The sequence below is a fragment of the Mesoplodon mirus genome (genome assembly GCF_964341445.2).
Source record: "Mesoplodon mirus genome assembly, chromosome: 16".
Lineage (NCBI taxonomy): Eukaryota > Metazoa > Chordata > Mammalia > Artiodactyla > Ziphiidae > Mesoplodon > Mesoplodon mirus.
Genome location: NC_138992.1, coordinates 2000410 through 2017624, shown reverse-complemented (window position 1 = coordinate 2017624; position 17215 = coordinate 2000410).

Here is a 17215-nt window from a genome sequence, read left to right as displayed (position 1 = left end):
CTGGATGTGCCAGAACCCCTGCTGTTTAAAGCCTCTGGGCCCTGGCTTCATACATTACATAATGATAATTGTCAGATTTCCTTCCATGTAACGCCATAAAGCATGAGAACGTGTGCTGAGTGTCTTGTTTGGAACCTGGCCCACAGCAGGGCTCGTGATGATGGTAGCTTTCTGCCACATGTCCAAGGAGGTGGTGACAAGAGCCACAGAGAAGCAGGGTGTGGCCAGTGTAGACAGATCAGAGATGGGCGCTGTGGACCAGAGCTGGGGTGTTGGGGAGGAAGCACGGGCTGGTCCAATGGAACAGCCGAGGCCAACTGAGGGGCGAGGGTGGAACCAGCTGATGGCCAGATGGGTCCGACAGCTCCATCGCAGCCTCACCCAGGCCTGTCCAAAGACAGGGGTACCAGGGGGTGGTCTGGCTCCCCACTGCCCATCACTCAGGTCCCCCTCAGAGCCGGGGCCCAGGTCTGGGGGCTCCAGGGCAGGCTTCCTGCGGGAGACCTCTCTTCTCTGGGTCCCCTCATCTCTCCGTCTGGCCATCTTCAGTGTGGTCCCCTGTGGGCTGCCAGCTGGAGCTGGTAATTAGCAGTTGTCTTCCTGGGACAGACAGCAGTCTCTGTCACTTCCCAGGAAGTCCCCACATCTCTTCTTCATTAACCACCCATTCACTTGAGTCACAAAAAACAGCTGACAGCAAGACAAACAAAGAATACCAAAGGACAACTCTTTACTCTGGGAAGTGGCTGCTGAAAGGTGCTTTGAGAGGCATCTGGTCTACCCACCTCCCTAAGCCCAGGCACTTTCTACAAGTCTGAGTCTCTAGATGGAGAGGGTGTTGGAGGATGTTCAGGGCAGCCTTTGTCCAGTTCTTTGGAGTCCACTGAGTCTCGGCTGAACACTCCCAGGCTTTGGGGAGCTCACTCCCTTGCAAAGCTGCTTTTTCACTGTGAATTGTTTTGACTTTTTCTCCACCGAGCTGGGCTGACTTCCTGTACCTTCACCCCATCACTCCTGCTTGTGGATTTGGAGACCCCACAAGGCATACTGGCTTCATCTGCCTGTCAGACTCGCAGAAATGTTAATACTTCTTTGGAAGCTAATACACTGGAGTATCTATTCCCCAATCTAATCAATCGAAGGAGTACATGTGAACAGCTCTGAAACCGGCTGCATTTCACAATCAAGTGTCTGGGCAATCTTTTTCTTTTTAGTAATGCCGAAAAAAAGCGGTGCATTTTAAAATCTGCAGTGTCTGAAATTAAATGAAATACAGCCTGTGTGGGCAGCTGACCTCTAAGTCACTCACAACTGCCCTCAACGAGCGGAAAAGCACGCCCTTCAGTCAGGAAAGTCCAGGGTGTCCTCAAGGTCGCACAGCTAGGAAGTCAGAGACCCAGCACTCGAGCTCCAGCCCATTGGACTGAAGACTGTGCTTCTGACTCAGCCAAAAGCCTCTCCCTGTGTGTCTGGCCAGGCTGCCTGGGTGGAATAAAGGTGTTGGCCCGGCCCCCACCCCCGCCCATGGCCCCATACGCCAGCCTGCCCTCTGTGTCCTCAGCCCCCCTGAGCATTAAGAGGGTGGGCACTGGGCCAGGCTGGCAGCAAGCCCTTCCCTCAGCAGAGGCAGAGAGGCCAGGCTGAGGGCAAGGGGACATGTGTTTGGGCTCTCTCTGTGCTCCTGTCAGCCCTGATTTGTCCCTGTCATATACTCCTGAGTAAGATTAAATTTGGGAGCAACCGTCCCCATGTTTATTCATCACTGGGCCGCGGGCTTGCTTGGTCAGTGCCATCCCCTTCCCGGGAGCTGTGGAAGGACGTGGCCAGGCACACTGGTGACTCAGGATCACGTGTCCCCTAGACTGCATCATACCCCCCTTGGAGTGGGACCTTGGGCAGGACCTCCATCCTATTTGACAAAGACAGCCCCCCTGCCCCCCTGCCCAGGAGGCTGAGGACCTGGGTGGAGGTCTAGGCTGAATCCCCCTCCGGGGGTCCCATAACGTTTCCCCTTAACAGCGGGCGTCCTGTAGGCAAGTGGCTTGGCCTTCCGCAGCCCGGTCTGCACCTTTGCCAAGTGCAAAACCCCACTCGTTTCATACACTAAGTACCCTTCTTAATCAAGGGAAGAATTAGGCCACAACTCCCCTCCTGGTCCGACTGTGTGGATCGTGTGCCATCAGAAGCAGAGAGGCAGAAAGGGGGCTTTGCGGGCTGGTGATGGGCCGGGGGCATGACTCATGCATCAACAGGGCGGCCACCCTCCACATCCCTCACCCCTCCCGCTCACCCAGCCTGTCATCTGCCCCTCCCCTGGGCGCCGAGCCCAATGCAGCCCCTCCGCCACCGGGGGCTGTGATGAGAATGTCCAGGAAACAACCAGTTCAGAGCAGGCCTTGGGGGGCAGCTGCCCTCACCCCACCAGTCTCACCCAGAACCTCAGCCAGGGGAGCACAATACACAGAAGGGCTGGGCCCTCCCACGGATGAGCTGATCTGGCCACTGGACTAATAGCTCCCTGTCAGGCAGGCCTAAGCGAAGCAGGAGGTCTGCTAACAGGGTCCTGGGACACCCGCACTCCGGTCCGGGCCAGAGGGACAGGGAGGACCCGGGTGCTCATGATCTAACCATCGCCGCGCAGCTGGTTTAGGGAGAGCCCTGAGTGGGGGCAGGTGAGGACCCACGTGTGGGTCCCAGAGGTGAGCAGGGAGGCGGGTTCATGTTAGGTGCCAGGATAAGGGATCAGAAAGCCTCTCAGAGCCGTTTCAGACACAAGTCCCAGCACGTCTGCCATCAGTAACATATGGGTTGGCTGGGCGGCCAGCTGTGGAAGGGCGTGTGGCGTGCCATCGGCTGGGTGTCTACAAGAGGCAGAAGCCCGGAGCATCACGGGCTGTTCTCTGCACACGGCTTCTTTCCACTCCAGCTCGATGGCCCAGGAGGAGGGAGGCTGGCCTGAGCCTCCGGCTGGGGCACCGTGTCGGGGCGTCCCACCCATGACCTTGGGTACCTACGGCCAGCCTGCAAGGGGGCTCATCCCCTTTTCACCAGGAGGCTGAGGCCCAGGAAGGTGGGGTGACCAGAGCCCAGAGCTCCATTAGGGAACAAGAGGGTCACCGGTAAGTGCCCAGTATGAGGTCATGCCTGGCTTGGTCAGCCAGGGCCGGGTAGGAGGTTGGAACTGCGGGTCTGGGCCCCCGAGAAGCCAGAGCTCCACTGTGGTGCCCCCCAAAATCCGAGCTCACAGAGTCCCTGTGCCTCCTTGCACCAGCACCGGGATCCACGAGCTGTCCTCTCTCTGATCCCAGCCCTCTCTCCACCTGATCTGGTCAGGAACTCCAGGGCCCCCAGCACCGCGCTTGAAATAAGGTTCTTCCATGTTTGAAAAGTGTACAAAAAAGAAATGGAAACTGTGTGGTGAGATGGAGGTGGCAGCTAATACTCCTGATGGGAATCATTTTGCAATTTATAAATGTATCAGATCAACACGCTGCAAACCTTAAATTACACAGTGTTCTGTGTCATTTACATCACAATAACCCGAGGAAAAAATGTTTGCAGAGTGCAATTCAACGACATCATTAGCTGCACTGACTTAGGACTGACTGGGGGGAAGAATGGCTGCTCCGCTCACCGGTCAAGAGTTCCATGGCTGCGACCGTGGCCTAATCGTCCTCCATCCTGAGAATCACTCCAGGGCCAAGCACACAGCGGTCCCAGGCTGGAAGGGTTTGGAGGGCAGACCCCAGCTTTATCGACGGTAGTGTGTCCCCATGGAGCCAGGGACGCTGTGTGCTCAGGGCATGACACCAAAACCCATCAGGAGGTCAGGAGGGAGGGATGGAACCTCTTTGGACTCTGCCTGCTTCTTCCCTCCCCCACCCCATCTCCATCCTGCCTCTTCCCACCCTGTGGGCCAGGCTCACCGCTTTTCCTGTTCTGCCGACTGGAACACCCTGTGTCCTGTCTCCGGCCGTCAGCACCGGCTCCCCGGCCCCAGGCTCAGGCTGACCGTTGCCTGCTCGATGAAGCCCCTGGTAACCCCCCACCTCAAGCCCCAACAATCCGTATCTCTCCTGCAGGACCCTTTCTTGGACATGTCCTGTCATTTCAGCTAGAAACTGCTGCCCTGGTGACAGAGGCCACGTCTCCCAAGTCTTCCTTTCGCCACAGGGTTCGGGAAACGTTTGCTGAAGGATCCGACAGATGCACCGAGCCCGGTTCCAGACTGCTCGTGCCGTTCCCAGCCAAGCGGCCTCCCACTTGGACTCTCCCAGCTCGCGGGGAGCCAAACACGGTTGCTGGCTGGCTTGGCAGAGGAGACATTCAAAAGCCCAGGCAGCCATATGAAATCTCCTCCTGGCTCCTCCTCCGTGATTCTCGGGCTAAAAATAAAATCCCCGGGGACCCCGGTCGCGGCCATTGTTGCTGCTATTGAAACGTGATGAGCGCCTGATCAAAATTATTATGCGTTGTTGACAGGGAGGTAGCCCAGTGCTGATCTCCCAGTGACTTTAAAAATAGAGCTTCTTCCTTTTGTGCCAGGGCAAAGCAATAATTTAGATAATTGAAACTCTGAAATGAGTTGGAGCCGAATCACTGTGGCTTTGGACCTTTTTATGCTATTTTTCCTTTGTATAAAAAAGAATAGAATCAGAAGAAGAATGTTTCACTCACACAAAGACCCTGAGCAGGACAGAGGGAGTCCGTGTGAAAGCCGAGCTGCTCAGAGACCTGGGCTGTATGACTGGGGATTATCATTCTCTCATACACGCACAGGAGCAGCAGCACCCAGAAGGCTTCTAGGGGCTGCATCCTCTTTCTCTCTCTACCGATGGCGGCAGCGGGGATGAGCCGGGTCCCAGGAGGGATGGAACTCGGGGTGGGTGGAGGAGGATGGTCTCTGGATGAGCCCTTTGCTCCTTCCCTGGGGTGGTTTCTCACCTGGGACTGGAAAGTGACAGGGCTGTGCTGAGATTTAAATCCCACCTTAGTCACTTACCAGCTGGATGACCCTGGAACCCTTAGCTAGGCATCTTGAATTAAGCTTCCTTGACTATAAATTAGGGACCTTGATAATATAGAGGAGGCATCAGGATTAAATTAGTTAATTCATAAAAGCATCTGGTTCAGAGTAAACAATCAATACATCTATCCGTCCACTCCTCCACCCACCCACCCACCCATCCATCCATCCATCATCCAACCTTCTTCCCTTCCTTCATCCCTTCACCAGGACTATCGGGTCAGACCTAGACCACTTTGTACCAAGGACTGTGACAAATTTCATTTGGACCAGAATTCAAAACCAAGTCACCTGATTCCACCCCCATGCTTTTCCACAGTCCTGACTTGAGACACAGAGAGGAACACAGCATGGTGATCATAGCTGAGGGCTCCTGACCGGGCTGGGCTGTCTGCCCTCAGTGACTGTGGTAAATGCTGGTACTCATCATTGATTCCTGGGTCTCCTCTCCTCCAGTCAGGGAGGCGGCCTGCCCTTCCGGTCCCCCTGTGGTTGGGTGGAGCCACATGACCGGTTATGGCCAACGTGCATTGTACAGAGGGGCTCCACCGTGTACTGACAGGAGCCCTCCCCTCCTGTCCTCGGCCGGAGACAGGCAGGATATCAGGAGTGGTGGCTGTCAGCCTAGGTCCCCGAGCTGCTGGGGTGAGCAAAGCATCCTGAGACCTACAAGGGCCTGAGAAATAAACAATGGTGGTTTTGAGCTGTGGAGACGTGGGGATTGTTCCAAGGCTTAGCTCAGCCTGTCCGGCTGACACGGCTTCCTGTTGGAGTGTCTTCTTACCGTCTGTAGGAGTCTCCTGGTGCCGCCGTGACAAAGCACCACAAATCGGGTGGCCTAACACAACGGAAATGTAGTCTCTCACGGGTCTGGAGGCCAAAAGTTTGAAATGAACGTGTTGACAGGGCCAGTTCCTTCCGGAGGCTCTGGGAGAGAATCTGTTCCAGGCCTCTCCTCCAGCCACCGGTGGTGTCAGCCATCCTCGGAGTCCCTCGGTTTGTAGCTGCATCATCCTATGTCCTCCTCCATCCTCACGGGGCTGTCTTCCCTCTGTGGGCGTCTCTGCGTCTCGTCTCTTCCTATAAGGATGCCAGTCACTGGATGCAGGGCTGCCCTACTCCAGTTTGACCTCATCTGGACCAGTGACATTGGCAAAGATCTCGTCTCCAAGTGAGGTCACTTTTTGAGATCCCAAGCAGGTGTGAATTTGGGGGACACCATTCAACCCAGCACGTTACCTCACCCTGAGTTTAATTCAGGTTGACAAATATTTAAAGAAGACTCGCCACGTGCCAGGACTATGGCAGTGATACTGAGAGACAGGGGTGAAGGGGTCCACGGCGGGTGGAGCATTGGAGATGATGGGCTTGGACGAGTTCCGAGTCTGACATCAGAGTGGGGGAGTCCTCAGACAGTCCCAAAAGGGTGTGGAGGTTGGGGTGCGGGAGAGTGGAGTGGCATTGGGCATGCTCCTGGCTGGTGCTGGTCCTCTTGGGCTGCCTGAGCGCCGGTGCCTTGCCCGCTTCTCTGTCTTCAGCACCTAGTTCAGGACTGGTGCCCGGTGGGTGCTCAGTAGCTGTTGGGGGATCCATCCCTCACTCACACTGGTGCCCACCGTCTCTGCCATCCTCACTGCTTTCGGGGACCATCTGTGAGGGGTGGCGGGCCAGGCTGGCATGGCAGCAGCCCAGCTGGAAAGGCCCATGGTCTGCCCGGCAAGGCCCTCAGCAGTGCACCTGGGGCCCATCCATCACGCCAGAGTCCCCAGGCATGCGTCAGCCCTGCTGAGCAGGATATTGCACAAACTTCCAGCTTCCTCTGGCTGCAACCTGATTTGCTGTGTGCAGCTTCAGCTCACATGTAGCTCTGGATGGGTCGGAGCAGTGGGCTCTCCTGCCCTCCTCCTCCGGGTGATCGTTAAGGACATTGGACACACCATCTCTGTAAAGGCTGCTGTTCTCTGGACGATCACATCCAGAGACCCACCTGGCCCCCAGCTCCCCAGGCCCCCGTGTGTGCCACATGGGCCTGGTGTGTGCCCACCACCATGCCCCTGCCCGAGCAGCTGGTTCATTCTTCAGGATGCTCAGAGGACTCCGCCACGTGGCTTCCATGGCAGGAGCTGCCAGGGCCCACTTGTTACCTGGATTAGTGGCCCGTGGCTGCCCAAAGAAGTGACCCCAAGTGGGTGGGCTTAAGACCACAGGGGTGTATTATCTCCCAGTTCTGGAGGCCAGCATCTGAAATCAGGGTGTGGGCAGGGCCTCCCTCTGAGGCTCCAGGGGAGGGTCCTTCCTGCCTCTTCCAGCTCTGGTGGCTCCACGTGTCCTGGGCTTTTGGCCGCATCACTCCCGTCTCTGCCTCCGTCATCACGTGGCCTCTGTGGGTCTCTGTTTCCCTTTATTGCCTCTTCTAAGGACATTCTTATTGAATTTAGGGCCCATCCAGATGCAGAAAGATCTCATCTCGAGATCCTGGACTTCATTACACCTGCAGAGACCCTTTTCCAAACAAGGCTGCATTCGCGGCCCCTGCGTTCCGTCTGATTTGCTGTGCTGCCACTGCCCGCTGGTCCAGGTCTGACCCGAATAGCCCAGAAACCAGACGGGGACAAGGCCTAGAATGAGACTCCGTCCAGCAATGGCCCAGAAACAGGGCTGTGGTCTGCCTGTGACTTAACTGTCCCAGACATTAGGGAAACGACCCACGCGGGGTCAGGTCCAGATAATGTTCCCCAGGGCTTCATGCCTCTTTGAGCCTCAAAGTTATTAGATCCTCATCAACGGTCAGAGAATAAATTGCCCCCAAGCGGGAGCTCTTGAGGCAACGGTGCATGAGATTCAAACAGTTGGGACAAGGCCTGGACCCCTTCCTTCAGCAGCTTTTGGGAGTTACTGGACTGAACTGTCCCCTCCATACCCATCCTCCATCTGAGGCCCCTGGCGGCTAGCCATCCCCTCCACCTCCACCTCCATCCCAGCAGCGGACGGGTCTGGGGATACACACAGGTCCAGACGGGCCTGGGGTCTCAGGCCAGCTTTCCCCACCTTGGTGCTGCCAAACCTGCATCCAGGAGAACAGAATGATTAGGAAGAATTTATGACGCTGCCTTCCTATGAGGAACTCTGTCCAACAGCATGGATGAGTTTTAGGTTACAGTTTTGCAAAAGATAGGGGGATGTCCTTCATATAGATCTTTCTTATTATATCCTTCCGTAAAAGCCAGGACATAAAGTTAAATCATAGCCCTGGGAAGGAGGCATTTCAGAGGGGATAGTGGATGATATAAGGCCAGCACATCACGTTCTGCTGGTTTAACCCAACCCAGGTCACATCATTAACACCTGTTTAATGTCCTGGATCTGGGGACGTAAAAACAACCCGCATTACATCCTAAAACATTTACTAGCAGGTAAGGGGCTTCAACATTCTGTTTGCTAAGTACTTTATTTACTTTACATTGAAATAACGGGGGTTTTGGGTTTTTTTTGCAGATCCAAGCAAGCCCTCACTCGGGTACATCCATCACAGTGTGCCACGTGTGCAGTGACATGGTGCACATGTGTATGTGGTCACATGCTTCATCCTCAGCGCTGAGCGTGGGGTGTTGGCTGCATTGCTGATGAAAGAAAAACAAAGCCATCCATTCATCCATTTGTCTATCCTTCACTTATTCAATAAATATTTGCTGGATGCTGTGTGGCTGCTTGTGGTACAGACACACTATCCAGGCACACGGCCTCAACTGCATGGGGAATGTGAACAGTGACCTTGACCGGAACTTTGGAGGACATGATGGCCGCCGCTACACTGGTAATGTTCCTCCCTGGACCTTGGCGAGTCTGCTCGGCGACAGCCCGAGAGGTGCCCACACAAGCGGGGAGGTACTCTGTAGTACGGCGGTCAACACGACGGTCAGCAACAACTGAAATGCCCAACGCAGGGCCTGGCCTCTCCAGGGGGCCCACAGTGGTTCCCACAGAAATGGACGAGTCTCAGCCTCTGCCGGGAATGAGCTCAGGACACGGAAGCTGCCTGGTGGTGTGTCCAGTGCCATTCCTGGAAGTGAACACGCAAGTGACACAAGCAACCCCGGCGCACAGGAAATAGTGAAGTTGGAAACAGACTGAAGAGCCAGGAGACGGACCACAGCAAACACTTACACTCACCTGCCCACCCACGTGTTCCCTGATGTCGTATCTGATTCTGGCTGCAGCCTGTAGGTGAGTCCCAGAGCAGCTTACAGGAAGGGGTCCCTGAGCACAGGCATGTCAAGGACACTCCAAGGTCACACGTCGTGCAGGTGACAGAGCTTCCCCCAGGGAGGTCCTTGGCCTCTGGTCTACACCCTTTCCTCCATGCCAAGCTGCCATTATTTTTCTCTCCCTCTCTGTGTCTCTGGGTCTCTCTTTCCCTCTCTCTCTCTCTCTCTCTCTCTCTCTCACACACACACACACACACACACACACACAGCGGTGATTTGGACTAAGTACAGGATCCAGGAGGCTTTCACCATCTCATTTCAGGGCTGATACACGTTTGGAGAGCAGAGTAATCTGGACGAACAGTTCGTCACCACGTGCCCTGGGCTGTCCACCCCCCAAATGTCTCGAGTGGGCTTTTGGCAAATGCCGGGTCACTGTCACTTTGTGGCTGGGCTCCATGCTGGGTGCCTACGGTGTCACTATTCTCGGTGGTTGATTAAAGAGTGTGATGATCTGGGTTAATGATGTAGCAATTGCCAGAGTGATCTGAATCAGTTAGCAGATATTATAGGAGCTGACCCAATTCTTTCAACCGCGCTAACCGCAAACAGCCATGAGACGAAAGGGGGAAGAGAGAGGACCCGGGCTTATCGAGCCCCTACTACACGCTGGGCATCTTGTGTGCACTGGCCCTGTTCATTCTCTGAAAAAAACTCCACCAACAAGCAACATTTATGGAGCCTGCAGTTTGTACCAGGCCACGTGCCGTTGCTTTGCAGGCCCCCGTCAGCCCAGTGAGACGAGAACCTGTGTTCCAGCTCGTAAGCATCTGAAATTCACAAGGACACAGCAACTTCTCGGCACCAGGGTTACGGTCAAGATGGGGGTGGGAGGAGGGCGGGGCAAACAGACCACGTGTAGCAGGTGTTGTGGATGCCCAGTCCACCCCCATTCCTTTACTGTTCTGCATGCCCCAGGGCACTCTCTCCCCCACAGCTGCACCCAAGTCTCCATTCTAGAACCTTCTCTCTTCTCAAGCCCAGGGACCCCATGGTGGTCTGACCACGCTGGGCCGTTTCAAATGCCTCATGACCTAGAAATATGCAAAAAGAAGCTCGGATTCTCTACTAGCGAAATGAAGGTGCTGTTACTAGAGCTCCTGATTTCACTATTAAATTCCTGACGCTCAGTACAGGTGAAGATACGTGAAGAGTGACAGTCCTGTGTGTGCACTGGTAGAAATGTCCTTCAGCGTGACTACCAAGGTGACCATGCTCATCAGCTGGGCGGGGCTATAGGGCCCAGGCATTTGGTCCGCACCATTCTCCGGGTGGCTGTGAAGGGATTTCAGAGGTGTAGCAGTGGCTACAATCAGTGGATTGGAGGAAAGCAAGTGTGGTGGGCCTTGTGACATCCGTTGAAGTTCTTAAGAGCAAACCGGATGTCTCCTGGAGGAAAAGGAATTCAGCCTCGACGAGAGTCCTGCCTGAGTTGCCAGCCTGCTGGCCTGCCCTGTAGAGCTCAGACTCACCAGCCCCACAACCAAAGGAGCCCATGACCTGGCGACAGGTATCATTAGCCCTAACATCCCGCGCCTGGCATCCTGGTTCCGTGTCCTGCGGTCTGTCTCTTTGAAGAGCAGGGACAGTGGAAGCCTTCGTGGGCAGAGGTGTTTGTCACCACAGAGTCCATGGAAGTGAACTCCTGGAAACAAGCCAAGGTCTAGCAGTTGGGGGAGGGGAAACAGACTGAGGGCCCTCCCCGGAGGGAGATGAGCATCTCACAGTGAGGACAGCAAGCAGCCAGCAGCGGTGCGGACAGGAGTTTCCACATTTATAAAGATACAGAGATGTGTGCATATGGCGTGTCTATATGATGGCACATCATGATGAGCACAGCCCACACGGCGTCGTCCTGGAAGCTGCAAACAGCCACCCCCGTGCCTCCCAGCCCCACCCAGGCGGGTGCAGCCCCTCTCAGGTCGCACGGCTGGTGAGCAGACCACAGGCTGAAGCTGCCTCTTCTCTCAGCCCCTCTGTGCAGTGAACAGCATGCAAGCCATACAGGGCAGCCCTGACATAGTGACTCTGACGTAGGACTGGGATTATGAGTCATTGCTGTGTTTTTACTTATGCTTTTCAACAGTTTCTGAGATGTATGCCCTGAGTTTTCACTAATCTCTTATCAGAGGAAAATAAGCACTGAAAGCAAACCAGGACTCCTAGGTCTACACTGCGCCCGGCTGCAGGCAGAAGAGGCCCAGGACAGCAACCGCCTGGCCTGTGAATGACATGTGCCCCTCTGTGCCCCGCGCCTTCTTCACCCCAGGCCTCAGCAGCCCCTTCGAAGCCAGAGATTCTAGTGCCCTGAGCTCCCGACCCTTCACAGAGATGAAAGGCTCAGACGCAGCAGCCCCAGGAGAAGAACAACCTGTGGTGACGCCACCTCTAACCTCGAGTTCAGTGTGTAGGGAACTGTCCCCTCCCCCCTGCCTCCCACTGAGGAAGCCCCGCTGGACACACCTCCAGGCCCTTCCCCGCTCTGTGGGCTTGGCTGTTAGCCCCTAGCAGCTGTCTCACACACACACACACACGCACACACACACACACACACACACACATCGTGGGTCTGACTCCACTGACCATGGCTTGGGGCTCATTTCTTAGGAAGCTCTTCTCTGACTGTGACACAACTGCCCCACACGTGCCTCCCACCCTCTGATCCCGTCTTTACCTCCTGGACGCTCTAGGACAGCATCCATTTGCTCTGTCGTCTGACAAAAAATTGTGGTTTGGATTTGATCAACTCACTCTCTCATTAACTCCACAGACTTATCCTGAACAGGCGCTCTGTGCCAGGCCCTGGGGATGTCACGTGAGCAAGTGGGCACAGAGCCTGCCCTCTTGGCTCACCATCCAGGTGGGAGGACACACAACTGGGCAACCGTGGGATAAGGAGTGATGTCTGCCATCACTGGGGACTCCTAGACTCATCCATGTCAGCGGCGGGGACGGGGGGAGAGTTCTGCTCATAAGTAGCCCTTGTCACAAAACCAGAGGTTCACAGAATGCCCAGGCCAGCAGGTCACTGTACCATCTATGACTATGTTCCTTTTCTGGAGGGTCAGGGCTCAGTTCACGGCTGCGGTCAGGGGTCAGTGTGTAGCCGTGGTGGTCAGAGCTCAGTATGTGCTTGAGATCTGGGCTTGGTCTGGACCTTGGGCCAGAGCTCTCGGCCTCCCTGCTGTGGCCCCTGCTCAGACTCTGAGAGCATCCTTCCGCATCTCGCTCTGGTCCCAGGGTGGCCTGGCCTCTGGTCCTGTGCACTTTTTCCTATGGAAACCCCCTTTGGCTCTAGTCCTAATTATGTTTAACCCCCATCTAGGCTGAGGGATTTCATCACGGAGCAGGGGCTCAGAGCCAGGACGCTGTGGAGAAAATGAGGGCTGGTGTCCGGACAATTCCTCTGCAACCCAACCAGGGTGCCTTCACAGCCGGATTTGCATAAACCCCTAAGCCGATTAAAGGAACCTTCAGAGTAAGCAGCGCAGGTACTGAGCCAGCAAAGCAGGCGCCCTCCCTCTCCACGTAGATTAATTGCTCCCTTCCCAGCTGGTCCCAAAGCTGGTTCATTATCTCTCAGCAAACCGGCCCCTTCCCCCAACTCCTTCCCTGCTTCACTCGGGGGCACCGAACTCAAAATCCAAGTCACCCTGAATGCCTCCTCTCCCCTGTCCTCCATTCAACCCACCACATCTATCCCGGGCCTCTGCAACCTCAGTGTTGCCCCTGCCCTCTGTCCCAACTGCCCCACCTGCCAGGCCACCCTCTCCGGCCTAATTCCTGCCACATCCCGTGGTGTCCCCCAGCCACTCTTGCTCTGACAAATGCCCCTGCTGCCCTGGGCTGCACAGAAGGGCTGGCGTCTGGTCCTCCGGGTTCTTGCTTCCTTCGGAAGCACGCGCCACTCTGCTCCCGGGTGGCCACCGTCCTCCCGACTCCTCGGCTGGAGCGCTTGGGCTTGGGGCTGCGTCTGGAGCACACGGTCCGTGCACAGCCACGCCTGCTGTCTTCTTGTCCAGCCTCCTGCAGACAAGCCCCCCTTCCCTTTGGCCTTCACTTCCCACAGTCCTTTTGTGCATCCTCCCTGCAGGCAGGAGCAGCCTTCCTGGCCTGGCTTCTACCTGCCCCACCGAGCCCCTGTCCCTGCTCTGCTGTCCTGGGGTGCCGGGGAGGACACGCGGCCTGCAGGGGGTGGGGCAGAAGCGATGCTCACATGCAGAGCTGGCTCCTTGGGGGCAGCAGGTGTCAGGCCCCAGCACCTGGTCTGAAGCTGCTCGCCTTCCCCCTGAGGGAGGCACAGTGCAGGGGCTGGAGTCCCGGGGCAGCCCAGCTGCTGCAGCTCCGGCAGAAACGGTGGGTGGGAGGGGCAAACACCAGGATCTCGACCCTGGCCCTTGTTGGGCCCATTTGACCACGTGACCGTGGCCAAGCCCACCCCTCACCGAGAAAACAAGAAGTGGGTTGGCTGACCTCTGGGCTTCCTCCTGGTTGAAAGACATTGAATCTGTGAAATGGACTTTGAGGGCTTCCAACAAAACGACGCCTTCTCAGGCGGCCCTGGGAGACTCATTTGGGGGCGGGTCTCTGCTCCAGGCTCGCTCCAGATGTGGGAGGACCTGGGCTCCCCTGCTTATGCCACGAAAATCTGCTGGATGTAAGGGCCTAGGTCTCCATCATCACCACCATCACCATCATCATGGCCAGGGTCAAGCCACTTGCAGAGTGACCCTGGACAGACCCCCTCGTCCCTCTGGGCCTTGGATGGGCCAGCCACAAAGTGGGAAAAAGAGTTTCGCCTTCCTTCACAGGGCCTTGTGTTTAAGAGGTAGCCGGTGTAGAGGCGCCCTGGAGGAGGGACGTGAGACACAGGTTCAGAGCTCAGCGTGGCCATCCACGAGAAGGTCCCACGTGCTGGTGAAGAGGCTGGAGCTGGCTCCTGACGCCCACAGGCTGGCTTGGCCCTACCCGGGCTGCCCGGCACGCGTCCTGGACACAGAGCCGAATGCCGTGCGGTCCCTGCACGTCCCACCCTGCTCGGGAACCCGCCACCTCCAGCCCCTTCCCAGCCGCTGCCTGGATGCCCCTCTGTCAGGACTCCCTCCCTTGAGAAGCCACTTCTGCCTCCACTTGGGCCCCAAGGAGCCCAGCCCTCAGGGCCGCCACATCCCCACACAAATGGGGGGAGACGCGCACAGAAAGAGCCCATTCCGGCTGATCCAGCTCTCGGTGTCCGGGGACCGAGTGTGTGCAGACGACGTAGTCAGCACCTCGCGGCGCCACCTCCTCCCGGGTCCCTTGGCAGGGAGCGCGTCTCTGATTTCCAGGGCATAAATGGCAGCTGGTAGAGATTCCCGAGCCCCCATGCCTGGCTGGGCCGGCGCTCTGGATGGCTGACAGCCGCTGCCGCTGCGACAGACATAGGCTTGCCCAGCCCCCCAGCCCGCCAGCCCCTGTGGAGCCAGGGACGGGAAGCAATGCCAAAGCCTGGGCCCCTCCTGCCCCTACCTGGGCTCCCACAGTCTTGGGTGGCCCCTCCAGGAGCAGGACAGCCGGGCCAGGTGTGGTGCGGCCAACTGCCTGCTCGGTGACCTTCTTTCGGGGCCCCAAATCCCCACCTGCTCGAGGATTCAGGGCCAGTGGCCCGCACAACCTCTGCCGACTCTGCCGCCCCTGCCGCCCCAGCTTGCATGCCCCGAGTCAGCAGAGACACCAGGCCCCCGCCTGGGACTGAGGGGCACAGACAGGGTGAAGGCGGACTCCTGCTCCGGGGCTTGGGGTGTGCTCAGCTGCCCTCATGGACCACAGGAGCCCCTCCTCTTCAGAGCCCCCTCTGAGGCACGCACTGGGCTTCACACCAACCCCTCAATCCCCCGTCTCACCCTTTCTGCCCCAGAGGGCTGAGGTGCCGCCCGGGATGCCCGAAGGGGCCCACCCTGCTCTCAGCACACACGACGAGCTGGACCTGCCGGGAGCGGGGCAGCCCTGAGCCGCAGGGAGCGGGCGCTAGTAGGTCCATCTCTCAGTGGACAATTCTGTGGCACCTGCTGCAGGGCTCCTTGGAAGCCAGAGGCTGAAGCCCCAGACGCCCACAGCGGGGTCCATCTGGACGACATGTCCCCGTGTGAGCTTCCCCCCCTCCACCCTGCACTCTCCGTCACCTTTGATACCTGTGCTTCTGGAATCACTTGCCAAGAAGTGACTCTCTGTCTCCCACCATCCCCCCAGCTCTCGCCATCACCACTGGGTCAGGACACAGGGAAGCCCCCTCGAGCAAAGCTGGAGGGTGTGCTGGGAGGCAGGCGGGCTGGGGAGCTCCGGGGCCTGTGTGTGAGGCAGGAGCAGCCCAGGGGACAGTCAGCTCGCCACAGAAGTGCCCTTCTGAACGGTTCCTGGACAGCTGCAGCCTCTCCTGCTCGCGTGTGAAATGTGCTTCTGCTCTTCCTCTGGGACAAATAATTCTTCTAGCGCGGAGGGACCCGCTGACTGCCGGCTTTCATTTATCTCTTTGAGATGCAAATTCCCTAAAAACCCCTCCACGTGGTTCCCTCACCGGCGGAGCCTGCTGATCTCAGATCAGCCTGGGGGGCAGCCAGCGGCCTGGGTGGCCCTTGACTACCTGCCTTGTCATGCCCCCGATGGCCGCTCTGCTAGCTGCCTACCCTGCCAGGGGCCAACGGAGGCACAAAACCTTGCTGGTTATGGAGGTGGGCGGCTGAACCCCCCTGCTGCTCCCGCCTTTCCTTTCTTTTTCATCCTTGCTCGGCAGGTGGCTCAGCGGACTCAGGCCCTTTCTGAACTTTCCCCGAAATGTACCCTGGGCTCATCTCTGGTCCCACTGTTCAGAAGCCTCCCTTCTAGTTCAGGCAGGCAGCCCACCGGGGGAGTCAGCCTTGGCCTGGGGGTGTGCCCCCTTCCTCCCCCCCTCCAGACCACATGTCCCTCCTCAGGATGTGCTGAAAGCCAACTGAAGATCAAGCCACCTGTCACTTAAGTGAGAGGTGACATGTTGCCTTTGATGAGGAGAGGAGATCCAGCAGTGAGAACCCAGGCATCCTCGAAGGAGAGGTGCCTGCTGGGTGCACCAGGCATCGGGGTCTCGAGGGACGCGTGGGGTCTCACACCTGTCCTCTGGAGCAGCCAGAGAACAATGACAGACACCACCCCACACGCTGGTGGTTGGGGGTACACAGGCGATGGGCCCACCTCCAGCATCTCCGACCCGGGTCCTCCTTGGGTCTGCCGAGGAGGGGAAGTCTCTCAAAGCCGCTTGGACTCTCCCTCATGGTCGGCCCACCCCGCACCACAGCAGTCCCTGTAATCCAGCATGCCAGGCAGAGGTGCCACCAGCTCACGCCTGCACTTTAAGCAAAAGGCAAAGCTGAGGTTGGCAGCCACTGTTGTGACCTAAGCTGGTGCTCTGTTGTGGGAGCTGGAAGAAACCAGGGAGCAAAGCTAAAGCATCAGCAGAAACCACGCATTCCATGGGCTATGCTGGCTGGTCCCTCACCGGATGGCATGAAAGGCGGAGCCTCCGTATCATCCCAGGAGACGAGAGTGGCACATGCCATTGTGTGTGTGCTTCTGCATATATGTGCACACACGTGAGCGCGTACACATGCATGTGTGCCTGTGTGCGTGCAAGCTCGTGTGCATTTTGTGTGTTTGTGTGCATATGCACGTGTGTATCTGTGCATGCGTGTTTGTATATGTATTTGAACATGTGCAAGTCCATCACGAATGCTTGTGTGTGCGCACATGTGCACGTGTCCCCGTGTGCATACCTGCATGTACATATGTGTACATGCGTGCATGAGTGTGTGTGCTTGTGTAACTAGGTACCCATGTGCATTGCAAGTGTGAGCCCATGTGCATTATGTGTGTGCATGTGTGCAGGAGTGCAGATGTATGAACACATGTGTGT